This window comes from Acanthopagrus latus, chromosome 5, assembly GCF_904848185.1.
Source record: "Acanthopagrus latus isolate v.2019 chromosome 5, fAcaLat1.1, whole genome shotgun sequence".
Lineage (NCBI taxonomy): Eukaryota > Metazoa > Chordata > Actinopteri > Spariformes > Sparidae > Acanthopagrus > Acanthopagrus latus.
This window is the reverse complement of record NC_051043.1, coordinates 29,594,638-29,607,302: the sequence shown is the minus strand read 5'-3', so window position 1 is coordinate 29,607,302 and position 12,665 is coordinate 29,594,638.

The following is a 12,665-nucleotide window of genomic DNA, read 5'->3' as shown; positions in this document are numbered from 1 at the left end:
TTTTATCAAAAGTTTATTTAAACTAGAAATACACAATATTTCTTTGTGTTTAAATGACACTTTTACATAACACAAGAACCTCAGATAATATCATGATGATAAGAGGAAGGTCTTTGATGTGCCAAGACTAATATGATTTTCCGTCATTCTCGCTGACTGGTATTTATAATTTTTTTCGCCTCCCCAATGCTTGGTCTCCATCTGATCAAACGCTTTCCAGATTGATTTTTCCGCTGTTTGATAACTGCATGAGCTGCCACACAGATTTCCTCAGGCAGCCAGTCATCGCACTCATTTTATTTTTCTATTATTACTATTTTTTTTTTTTTTTCATAAAAACTGAGGCTTCCATATTGCTCAGGTTTTACAGCCTCGTTCATCTTCTGCAGAGGGTTCAATTTGCATAGATCATTTCCTGACGCGAAGAGTAGAGATTTTTCCACTTGGGAGAAAAAAAGAAAAAAAAAACCCTGTTGGAATAATCCATCACTTGATTTATTTTCCAGTCTCACATACATTGCAGCAGGGGTGCACAGGGGAGAGCGCTCCCCTGGCTTTGGGTGCAGAAATGCCCTTTTCATATAGCAATAACTTTTCCCCCTGACACCCCGGCTGTATCTGTCATGTGGCTGAGGAAATGCCTTTCGAAAGTTCCCGACAGTAATGAAGCCTATTTCAGCTCCCTGGACAGCAAACATGCACAGCGCTGATAGAGAACATGCATGATGTGACTGACACCCTTTCTTAGATATCACGCCTTTGATTAATTGGTCTCCAGGAAATTAAGCTGCGGCTTTTTTGATAATCGAGTAATCGGTGACATCATTTTTAAGTGAAAATTTGTCTCATCCCTCACAGTGGATATATTTAGGTCTTTTGGAGGCTTGGTTTGACAAATACAATCAATGTAATGACATCACCTGAGGCTTCAGGAAATTGTTTTGGACATTCCCCACGACTTTCTGCCATTTTATAGACAGTGTAAAGGGGAAAAAAGTCATAAAGCAAATGAACCCAGTGACGATGAACCTCCTGGCGGCAGCCTCAAGATTTATTTTTGCATGTATCTTCTTTAAAATCTGTCTAAAATATAACAACCCCAAAAGCATGAGTCTTTCTCGTGCAGCAGAAATCTACAGCTGCTCATGATGATGTCATTATGTATAGAATAACAAATGGCATCACAATAAGCCAAAAAAAAAGAAAGAAAAGAAAATACAAATAAAGGCACAGGTGAACCATTTCTGTGGCAGAGTTCAAAGGTTCAATCCATAATGAAATAATCGTCATAACCCTCGTCACAATCTTGGTCATGTATCACTGTACTGACAGAAAAACGAGGGTACAGTGTCACAGCCCAGAGAAATGCACCGCTCATTAGCCTCAGATGATGAAGGTTATGTCACCGTTTGTTCCATCTCAGGTTGCTAACGGCAACCATTTTTTACTGTTTCTTTACAAGAAAAAAAAAATCCTGATGACTGATGACTTTATTTTGAAATGATTCTACTGTGAACAGTAGATGTCACAGTATGGAGGGCTGAAACTGTCCAAATCAAAAATCAATAATGATAAATGATTGTGATTCATCAGCCCCCTCATTTGCATTGTGACGCAGACGTGCACAAAAAATGTGAAAAGAAAATACAGAACAAAACTTTTAATGGCACTCTGTAGAGCGCATACCTCCGCCAATGTCCAAGAGTCCCATTCAATTCAATCAAGTCTCTTCCAATTTTGAATAAAACATATTTAAAGTTGCTACATCTGAATCTTGTAATATTAAAGAAAGTGAGAAAAATATTCCTAGATCAGCTTTTTTTATCAAGATCCACACCAAAAGTTAACAGGCTTTATTCTCGGCTGAGAATCATCCTCTATCCAAATTTCAGTCGAAGAGTTTTTTTTTTGTGTAATCCTGCTGACAAACCTAACAAACCAATGAACGCAGTTTGAAAATAACCTCCTTTGTTGAGGTGGTAAGTTTGTGCATTAAAGGCGAGAAAACGCAGCAGGAAAAGAATCCAGACATAAATTTGAAAAATGAATAAATTACAAAAGCTACAATTAGATAGTAGAGTCAATAAATAGCAAATGAAAAAAGCAAGTAAAAATGAATACATTTTTAAAAATTGAAAAAACAATCATCTTTGATACATTTTATGACATTTTCATCTATTTACTTTTGATTTGGCTGCTACAGTCCTCCATATAAACCCAGAGGTGAATATCAAGTGCTGGGCTGAGCTGGCGGCTCGTCATCAGACACAGATGCAGATGTCACCTGTTCAGCATTAATTCAAAATATTTTTTACACCTTACTTGCTAATTAGGTTGACATAATCACAGGTACTCAGTCACTAATGCAAATAAGAGGATTGTGCGAGCGCTCTTGTTGTGATGTCAGTCACTGTCAGGGACTAAAAGCATGGTTTTTATTTTTTTACTCGACCCTCCTGGAGGTCACAGAGTTGCCTGGTTGTGCCATTATTGAAAGAGAGGCATTGCGGTACATTAGCAGCCAACCGTCCTCTCTCATCAGGAAAAGGCTGAGCAGCAGGCGAGCCGAGGGCTGGACGAAGATCTGACAAAGAAATGAAAACAAAGTGGGCTGCTTTTACAGAATTAACTGTCAATTTATACTACAATCAGACTATGAGAAGAAATGTTGGCTGCGGCCGTGACTAAGACATGGAAGAGGCTGACCTTGAGCTGTTACACAAATCACTTAACCTTCACTGAGATTATCACTGAAGGAGATCATTTCATGGTGCCATTACTGATTGTGATGAGGGGGGTGAGGGACTGGAGAATAAGGGAGGCGGGGGGCTGTTTGCTCTGGACACAATAGGCACTAACAAGGGAAGGTGCAGTGCAGCAGGTTGGCTGGAACAAACAAAAGCAGCAGCCATTGCCACTGGCAGAGCAGCCGACAACACGACTGATTAGTTTGGGACAGCAGAGCTCCACCGGTGCCATTTATTCTGCCTGCACCACGTCTAAGATGGTTTCCATGCCAACTACCTGCCATCTTTCCTGTGACACTGGAGATTTGACAAAGTGTGGAAAAAAAAAAAATACATAAAAGAAAAATTGAATAAATCTCATCTGTGAAGCGCTGGGATCTTATTTACAGCCTGTAATACAATATGTTACATAACAGGAGCGAGGTTCAACAACCAAGATCAATTTAATTGTCATTACGCAGCACAAGATTATAAATACGTTGCTGGTGTAATTTTCTACGTACCAGAGTCCCAACCACACAGGAGCAGCACGAAAACAACAAGGTGCCATCAGATGCAGTTAATGAGAACCGCCAGCAAACTTTCAGCTGTACACTTTCCACAATCCTGTGTGCAATGGTGAAAATTCAGTCACTGCTTATGTCTTGTTTACATTCTTTATATTGTTCTTACAACAGATTTTTTATTGTGCTTTCCCTGGTGTGGGACTAAAATGAAATAATAAGTTGAAAGTATCTTTTATATGTGATTGTTTTGTCATATTTTGTGTCCCAATAACTTCTTTTTTTCCTGTATTATGGAAAACAGACATTTTTTGCGTCTTGCGTTGTGATTTGAAGAGGTATTGAGTTTTTTCTGTTAAATAAAAACAAAACCAATCATGTCCGAGCACTGATGATGAGTAGTGGAGCAAAGCTTCAGGAGTGAAGCTGCTGTCTGGTCTGGTGGTATGGCAGCAGATACTTCTGTATCTGTTGACAGATGGCAGCAGCGTGAACAGACTGTGGCTGGGTGGATGTTGTCTTTTAGTATCTTTGTCACTGATGCTCTGTTGATGGTACCAGTGATGTTCTGGGTGGTTTTAATCACCTGCTGTGGAGCCGTCCTGTCCTGGGCCACGATGAGTGCCAGTTTGTGATGTTTCCAGTTTGGATACTTTCTGTTCTATTCTCTGGAAAAGTTAACTAGAAACTGGGAGCAGAATTTATCCTTCTTAAGTTTACTGGAGAAGTAAAGTTTTTTTTCTGTGCTTTATTCAGCCAGGTGGAGATGTGTGAAGACCACAACAGCTCCTCTGTGACGTGGATTCACAGGAACCTAAAATTGTTTACTTGCTCGACCTCGGAGTGCGCCCTGTCAAAATTAAAAAATTGGACAGTTTGTGAAGTATATGGGAGAGGTGTGAAATGAACTGTGTCTTCTGTATTATACACACCACCCTGCTCTGCGATCCATAAGCTGAATGGATGGTTGTAAAGTGATGGAGGTGCGGCTCTGGCAGGTGCAATTTTGCTGAGGCTGCTCCGAGATTGTGTGGCGAGTAATCAATTTTCCTCCAGACCAAAAATCCTGTAACAACAACTTTCCGCGCCGCTGTTTGATGAAGCCTGCCAACTGACTCTTCCCTCACAGCGGGGGGTCACTTACACTGCTGCAGGATTTGGACGGATCTGCCTCAGTTTATTTTGATGGGATCATGAGTCATTTTGTTAGAAATTACAATGGCACAGCAGTGGGAAGAAGTGCAGTTTTACTATGCAGCCAGTCAGATCAGACTAATCAAAATTACATGGGAAAATACTGACATTTATTGTTCGACAATGATGGCAATTCCCAAGTCAGCTCGAGGAGTGTCTCTTTCATTCTCGGGTTTGAGGTCAGAGTCATTGCTTTTGGCTCGCTGGAGACTTAAAGAAAACAAACCCCACGATGCTGAAATATTTAAGCATCCCAACAGAGTGAGCTGCTCCTCAAGATGCAAGGATCGTCACTTGGTGGTTATATAAAGATGAAAACGTGGAGTTAAGTCAGCCTGTGGTGGTGCTGGGAGGGAAACGCCGAAGAACCTGTCCCGAACTACATAAAACAAAAACAGAACAACAGAAACGTATCTATGGGGAGTCACAGCTCTTGCAATACCTCAGTAATAATGACAAAAATGCCTCTTCGGGGAACATGAAACTGCATTACTTCATTTTTCCATCTTTTAAAGTTTGCCCAATGAAAAGAAATGGAAAACAAACGACAGGCCTGCAACATAATAATAATAAACTTTATTTTAAAGTGCTTTGACAAACAAGCACGAAACAGGAAACTCAGGAAGACAGTGTTACAGAACAAACACTCATAAGTCAGACAAACACGAGGAAGCCTCGTCTAAGGTCAGTTAAAACAAGAAGGCAGAAAATGCTGAAACAAAAAAGTCTGAGTCATCACATGTAAAAGGAATAACTGCAATGAGAACAAATAAAAAGATTAGACGGGATAAAAATAATGAATAAAAGCAGGAAAGGATGGCGAGAGAAAAAGACAGAAAGACATCACAAGGGAGGAATTACAATAAAGGGGTTCAGTGAAGATAAAAGAAACCTGAGCACGGCCCGGTTCTGATGCAGAATACTAAAAACTTCCCTTAATCAGAAAGAATAAGACAGCAGAGAAATGTCAACAGAGCAGAGTCTCTGGCTGACAATCTGTTCGGATGAGGTCTGTGTTGGTGAGTCAAGGACAGAATCACGATCACTCAGGTGTCATTCCCCACCTCTCTTAAGCCTTCACCAAAAGGCGTCATCACACCCTGATTGGCTGCGAGGGGAATAATCCAAGCTGCTCTCGATCATTAATTAGGAGTCGGTCTTCACACCCTGCACACACCAGGTGATCTGAGTCGACTCCAGTCAGTCCAGAGGGGTTTAGACATTCAGCAATAAAGATAGTGATAGTGCATTGCAATACTGGGTCTCATGTAGACCACATTTCACCCACCAGTGACTTTGGAGATATATATTAAAAACTAATCAATACCTTCTTTCTTCCAACCTAAAAATAAACAAACCATTAACGTTAAATATACAAATACGCGGCATGGCGATGGAGGATGATGTCACTTGACTCTGCAGTAGACACGGGATTCTGACATGTTTCCCGCCGTGCGATGTGATGACGCGTTATCAACATCTGCTGGTTGTGCTTAAATAAAGATACTGAAGTAAAGTGTACAAACTGGTGATCAACGCCACATCATCACTGGCCTCCATACTACCTGCTCGTAACGTGACAACGTAATGCTTCAGATAAACATCCCGGCCTTGCCTGTGGGAAGTGGGGATAAGATCAATTGGCATTCTTTGGTCGGTTGACCCCTGTTAGAGAAGACCCGTTAATTTTGGTGGTAAAGCGGCAAAAGTCCTGGAAGTTACAGACCTCTTATTTGCACAAGAATATAAAACAGTGAAGGAAAGGAAAAAAAAAGATCTCCTTTAAAGACTGTACAAAGACGACAACTTGTACAGAAAGGCAGAGGTTGGATCAGGGCATGTTTTTCTTGCATCGTCCACTCGCGGAGGGAAGCTGCATCTCCGGGGGAACGTATTCAACAAGACAGCAAGCAGAGACTTGATAGCAGATATCTCAGCTGAACTGTGGGCTGACAGCTGCTCTCAGAGGAGAGCTTTACTCTGCGTCATGAACAGTTTGCTCACAATGCTAATGGAATAATAGGAAAAAGCTTTAAGTGTCTTGTTTTTTTTTTAAAAAACAATTAATTTACATGATCAGTATACTTCCTCTGTGATTCAGGAGACATGGCCATGTACAGTAACCCTGGTAACGTCCATCTTTCCAACACTTGTGATGATGCCAAATGAGACTGATGGTGGATCAAATTTTAATTGGGATAAATCTAAACAGTGGCCAAGAACCCGAGTGGGCGGTTGGTCATATCTGCCATGTGTCAGTGGATATGGGCTCATATTGAACGAGGCTTCAGTGGATCAATAGCAGCTTGCCTCCCTCCCTCTATCACGTTACGCCGCCTCTGAATTCAGTTTTCTGCCTCTTGCTGTTGGGATAAGGGCTATTTTGGGGTGTGACATCCACCGTCTTATTCGCTGTGACAATGTTGGTGTAAACTCTGAATCATACGCCGACACAAAAGCGAGGTGGTAAGAAGGCAGTGTCTGCGCTGCACACAGATGTGACTGCAGCTCGGCCGAATACTTCTGTGGCTTTAAAAAAGCAGAACGGACATGCAGAACATTTATATGAATTAAGGGAGGACGGTCAGCAGGTCTAATGCACACTGGATTGATTCTACCTTTCGGTCTGCTAATGCAATTGTGTTTTAATAAACCCCAATCTCAATTTCTCTTTTTCTTCTTTCTCTCTTTATTGCTTTTTTCTCTTTAGCCCTCCTTCAAATCAGTTTATTCGACCTAACTTAATTGATCTTCTTGAGGCGGCACGTACAAAAATTGAAATCTGTTTATTTTTAGCTTTGCTTCGTTCCAGGCTGTGGCAGACTTCAGGGTCCAAGGGTTTACATTTTGCTTGTGGAAAACACATTTGTAACGAATGGGGAGACAATCTGGAGGGTTATAAAATAAGATAAGATAAAATGTATTGATCTTGTGCAAGGAAATTCACTTGTTACAGCAGCTAGAGAGACAAGAAGCTGAGGAAACAGTGACTGAGTGTCAAATAAAAAACTAAAACATTATAAACACAAAAATAATGTTAGAAAAATATTAAAGTATAAATATAAAAGCTAAAAATGTAACATAACATTCTTCTGTCAATAATCACTCCGGATCAGAGTCTGACGCGACTCTGGGTGTTTATTCCTCCAAGCGGTCTAGCTCTGCACCTGACACTCTCCTTAACCATGCTGGGAGTGAAGATAAATCCCAGAAGTTGATCCGAGCAGAATCTGATGGGACTCTTAGTGTTTATTCCTCCAGGAGGTCTGGCTCTGCACCTCCTCCTCTGCCTCTCTGCTCCACCCGGCCCTCCCCGCACTCAGCAAACATCGTTTTGTTATGCCTGAGAGATCCCCTGCCTGTTAGGAGAACGTGTTAGCAGACAGTTGGCCTATTAGCGCCACATCTAGCAGCTATGGAGCAACACGAGCATGTGTTTATTGAATGTTAGTTCAATATTAACTCTCCTTTTAGTGCCATTATTTGTCTCCACTAATTCCTGAGGGAACTATCTGGCTCTTTATCTGCTACATTCACCCACTAGTTGCTTGTTTTAGCTGCCAGCCTGCCAAACCACCAAACAGCAGTCTGTAGTGCAGGTGAAAACACAGCCAGAAATCCAATACAATGAGCTGATAGATAGATGTTATAATCTGCATGGAGTCGAGGGCTGATATTTCTCTGTGGGTTTGTCACTGATTACATGATCCGTGCTTTTCTTTAATGCCCACCAGTGTGTGCCGCTTCCAAAAGTCACGTTTAAACAGAAGAGCACTGGGGTGAGCTTCTGTGTCAGATGTGATCTGTGCAGATGATGGGGGTTGTTGGTCACCCACACGTACCTGAGGCATTGTGGCATTTGTTCTTGGCTGGGGTTATTTAAAGCCTCGGGGGGATTTATAGGAGTGCGTTGCAATAGCGGTGTCAAGGATCAGCTCGCTTCTTGTAAGGGGGGCTATAACACTGCAGGGGAGATTGTCCTTTGCTCAATGAGTAGCCCCCTACACACAATGCATATGGATTTACTGTAGGGTTGTAATGACAGCGGCCTGGAGGGAATAATCAAGCCTCATGATCGATATTCTGTGTTTGATTTAGATGATGAATTAGACTTTAGACATGTTCAGCTTTTTTATTGTTAGCTTGAAGAGTACATTTGCTGCTGATATGAGTGCTGTGTGGACAGCAGACGAATCAAAAGTGAATAAAAATGATCATGTTCTTTGAGTTTTTCTTTTGTATATCGTAAAACATCATGTTAAGACTACATAATACATGTTGCATTCAAAACCAACATCACATATAAAGCCATAAATCACACACACATTCAGTTACACATAACAGTAAACATTGAAAAGAAAGAGAAAGATCAGCTTCTCCTGTCTCAAAACGCTCCTGTACAAGGTTACTTGTATATGTATTGTATAAGGAAACATAACATCTGCAGCTTTTCCTTTGCTCCCTGCTTTATTCAATCTGCATTTTAATATACACATATATGAATAAAGATCCTTATCTCTGCCTGACATGTGGGATTTATGTAACTAATTTATGGCTAGCACCATTTAGTAGTATATTTCAAACAGCATAATGGTTGTGTAAGGTTGTAAATCTCTTCATTATGGTATTCTATACTGACACCATATATAGAGTAGCTGTATATGGGAGCATGGGGAATTTACATACAAACATGGCAGCCTGTGTTATGATTTACCTTACTACCGATTGCTGTAGGGACTCAAAAATTGTAATTTCGATGCTTTTTACAAGATTTTATGTTACGTAACTCCCTTTGTAGCCCATATTTATTAATACTGCAGCAGTAGTACAGACTACAGCTCTGTGGTTCTCGCCCCCATCCTGATGAAGTGCTTTGATAAACTGGTTCTCCGGCACATCAAAGACAACGTCCCTGCCGGCTTTGACCCGCACCAGTATGCTGTCAGAACCAACAGACCCACAGAGGATGCCATATCCACTGCCCTTTCCTCAGGCTGCAAACACCTGGAGATTAAGAACAGCTACATCAGGATTCTGTTTGTTGACTTCAGCTCAGCATGCAACTCAGCCATGAAGCTGAATGGAAATCTAAACACTCTGATCATCTTTCACCAAGGAGCAGTAGAAAGCATCCTGACTGGAAACATGACAAAGTGGCATGGTTCATCACGGCCCAGGACAGGAAGTCTCTACAACGCATGATTAAAACCACCCAGAACATCACTGGTACCATCAACGGAGCATCAGTGACAAAGATACTGAAAGTTAACACCCACCCATCCACAGTCTGTTCACCCTGCTGCCGTCTGACAACAGACACACAAGTATCTGCTGCCGTACCACCAGACTAGACAGCAGCTTTACTCCTGAAGCTTCGCTCCTCAACTCATCATCAACACTCGGACATGAATGGTTTGTTTACTTTTCATTTTAAACTTTGAAAGAAGAAAGTCAATACCTCTCTCTGTGCCACAGCAAAAAGAAAAGAAAAGAAAAAGCTCTAGGGTCACAGAACAGAGCAATTTCATTTCATCACTTCAGAGCAGCTGCCTTCCTCAGATTTCGCAAAACAACATTTTCCTGAACTTCTTGGCCTCTCGTCCACAAACACAAACAGCATTTCAGTTCATCAAACTCAGATTCTTTAAAACGTCCTCAAAAGTGCTTCAACTACTTTGGTTTCAGTGTTTCTTTAAGTAAAATGTTTAGGGAAATGATGATGTCTCACTTGTCGACTCGTGAATCCCCTTTTATTTTCAGTTTCCCCGCAGCACCTCTTCAGTGTGCCAGAAAGCTGTTAGCTACTAATCAGCACATGTTGACAATGTCGTTCTCTGGTATTTGATGTATTGGCGATGTAGACTTTATCGCCACCTGCTGGCATGCATTGGTAATCGTTTTTTGTGCTCTCGTGTGCATGGAAATATTTTGAAAAATAAAGGTTGTGTGAAAAGCATTTTTTTTTTTAAATGAAGGGGGTAAATATCTGTTTATGGAAAAGATAAATTAAATTCTAAATTCATCATCAACACTTCACCATGATAAGTTTAATTCTTCGAACTTGATCGTTTTTTTTTTTTATTAATTTATCTACAAAGTCTGTGTTTGTTGTTGTGTGGTTTAGGGAAACTGTCTTGAATTTTTTCAATTTTGTCTCTTTACAGACTCCCTCTTTTCTTTCTGCTTTCTTTTCTGCCATCACAATTTATGTGCAGACCCTGAAACTGCAAGAAATTTACTCAACACTGGCAAGTTGTAAGTTTAGATCAGCAAATTCCTCAGGTCATGTGGATGGCTGCCCACGGTCCGTTCGCAATGTTTTGACTTTGCCAAAGAAAACCCTCACAGACCTCAGATACCTTTTAAATCTCCTTTATGTTGTGAAAAAGGCTTTTACAAAAGGAACAATGAATAAATTCAGTTCTGCCCTTATCTATTTCAATGAAGAACACATTGAGTACTCGAATTGCTATTTTTTCACATAACATTACTGCTCCTCTCACAGCGGCATGAAGTATTGATTTACAACACGCTTACAAGTGTTTGTTTTTCCCCCCATTATTAAAACTCCTCTTGCAGTCTGAAAATATCTCACAAATGTTTCATGGGCACATCATGACATGTTTTTCTTGCGTGTTTTATTTTCCTTACAATTTCTTTCTGCTTCACGTCCTTTGAAACACGACTAAGCAAAGTGTGAAGTCACACAAAGTCACGATTTCTTTCTTTGTTTTGCTTTGCTGATCCACACAGCCGAGGTTACTAAAGGTCTGTTAAAGAAGGAGTTTTGTGCCAACAAGAATCAATCACAAAGAAACAGGGCATACACTTAAAAAAAAAATTCACTCTTCAAATATGCATGAATATGTGGATTTACAGCAGGGGAACAGTTCCTTGTTAATTGGGGCACCGTACTATATTGATTTACTCTGGCAGTGACACATAAAACTATGAACAATTTTCCCACAAGAGCAAAAGTCTCACATAACATGAGTCTCTGAGTCTCTGAGTCTCTGAATCCTAATATGGTCATATATTTGAATCAGGTTACATTATGTATTGTGTAAATGGACACAGGATGTGAGTCTAAACAAGTGATAGAGTGTCCTAAATAAAAGAAGTGATCAAAGCACGATCAAATATTTCATGTGACAGCCAGATAATGTTTGGGAAAATGTTTTGGAACATGTTATCTGGTCTCATTCCACGTTATCACCGAAGACAGGAACAGAAACTCGTCTGATCTGTGTTTGGTTATTCACAGTACGTGCAGCTCCGTGACAGAAATGTGCTCCTTCTTCCATGACAGGGTTCAACAAGCTTCTCTGAACACACTCGATGGTGCCAAATGTCCTCGAGTAGCTTATCAATCACAAATAAACTGCTTGATAAGCTGTCAGAAGAAGAACCCCCCACCTTCCCCGTCATGTCACCATCGTGCCCACTCGTCTAGACATTTAAGAGTGCCAACGTATCCCCTGAAGCTGAGCCCTACACCTCCAATGTGATGGGCTATCATTATTACATATTCCTTATTTATGTAAGACCAACACATCCTCATAAACAACTGGAAAGGTTGAACTGCCAGCGACTCCCAGGTTGACATATATATCACTGTTTCCAAAACAAAATGGGACAAATCCTATTGATTCTACCTTTAACTTTAATAGTCTTTGAATTCTATTAATATGACGTGAGCTCCAGTGAACTTTGACCACAAATGTCCTTCAGAGGGAGACTTTTTACTCTGACACTCTGAGTACATGTCAGAGCCTGAACTCTATTTCTTTACTTTATATTATAAGCTGAATCGGTGCTTCTACTTTTACCAAAGTGTGTTTTTACGCAAGTATCTGAACTTGTACTGGAGGAAACAATGTGTGGACCACCTCTGCTTTCTACTACTTCACCTGACTTCCTCCTTTGCTGACACAATAATAACTGCGGCCACTAGAAGCTGCTGTCGAACAAGAAACACAAAAATGGCCACAGTAAGCTGCATTTTTAGGTATTTTATTGGCATATTCCCACATTTTGATGGCAAATGATGTCTGAAATTTACCTTAAGATTTGCAGTGAAGTTGCTGCACTTGGTGTCACTTCTCTAATACCACACAGATACTAATAACAGCCTAGAAAGCATGGCTGGTGTCCAGGTAAAGAAGGTGATGACGAGAAATTGTGAACTAATTGCGAGTGTCTACATGTTTTCTGTCTCCTT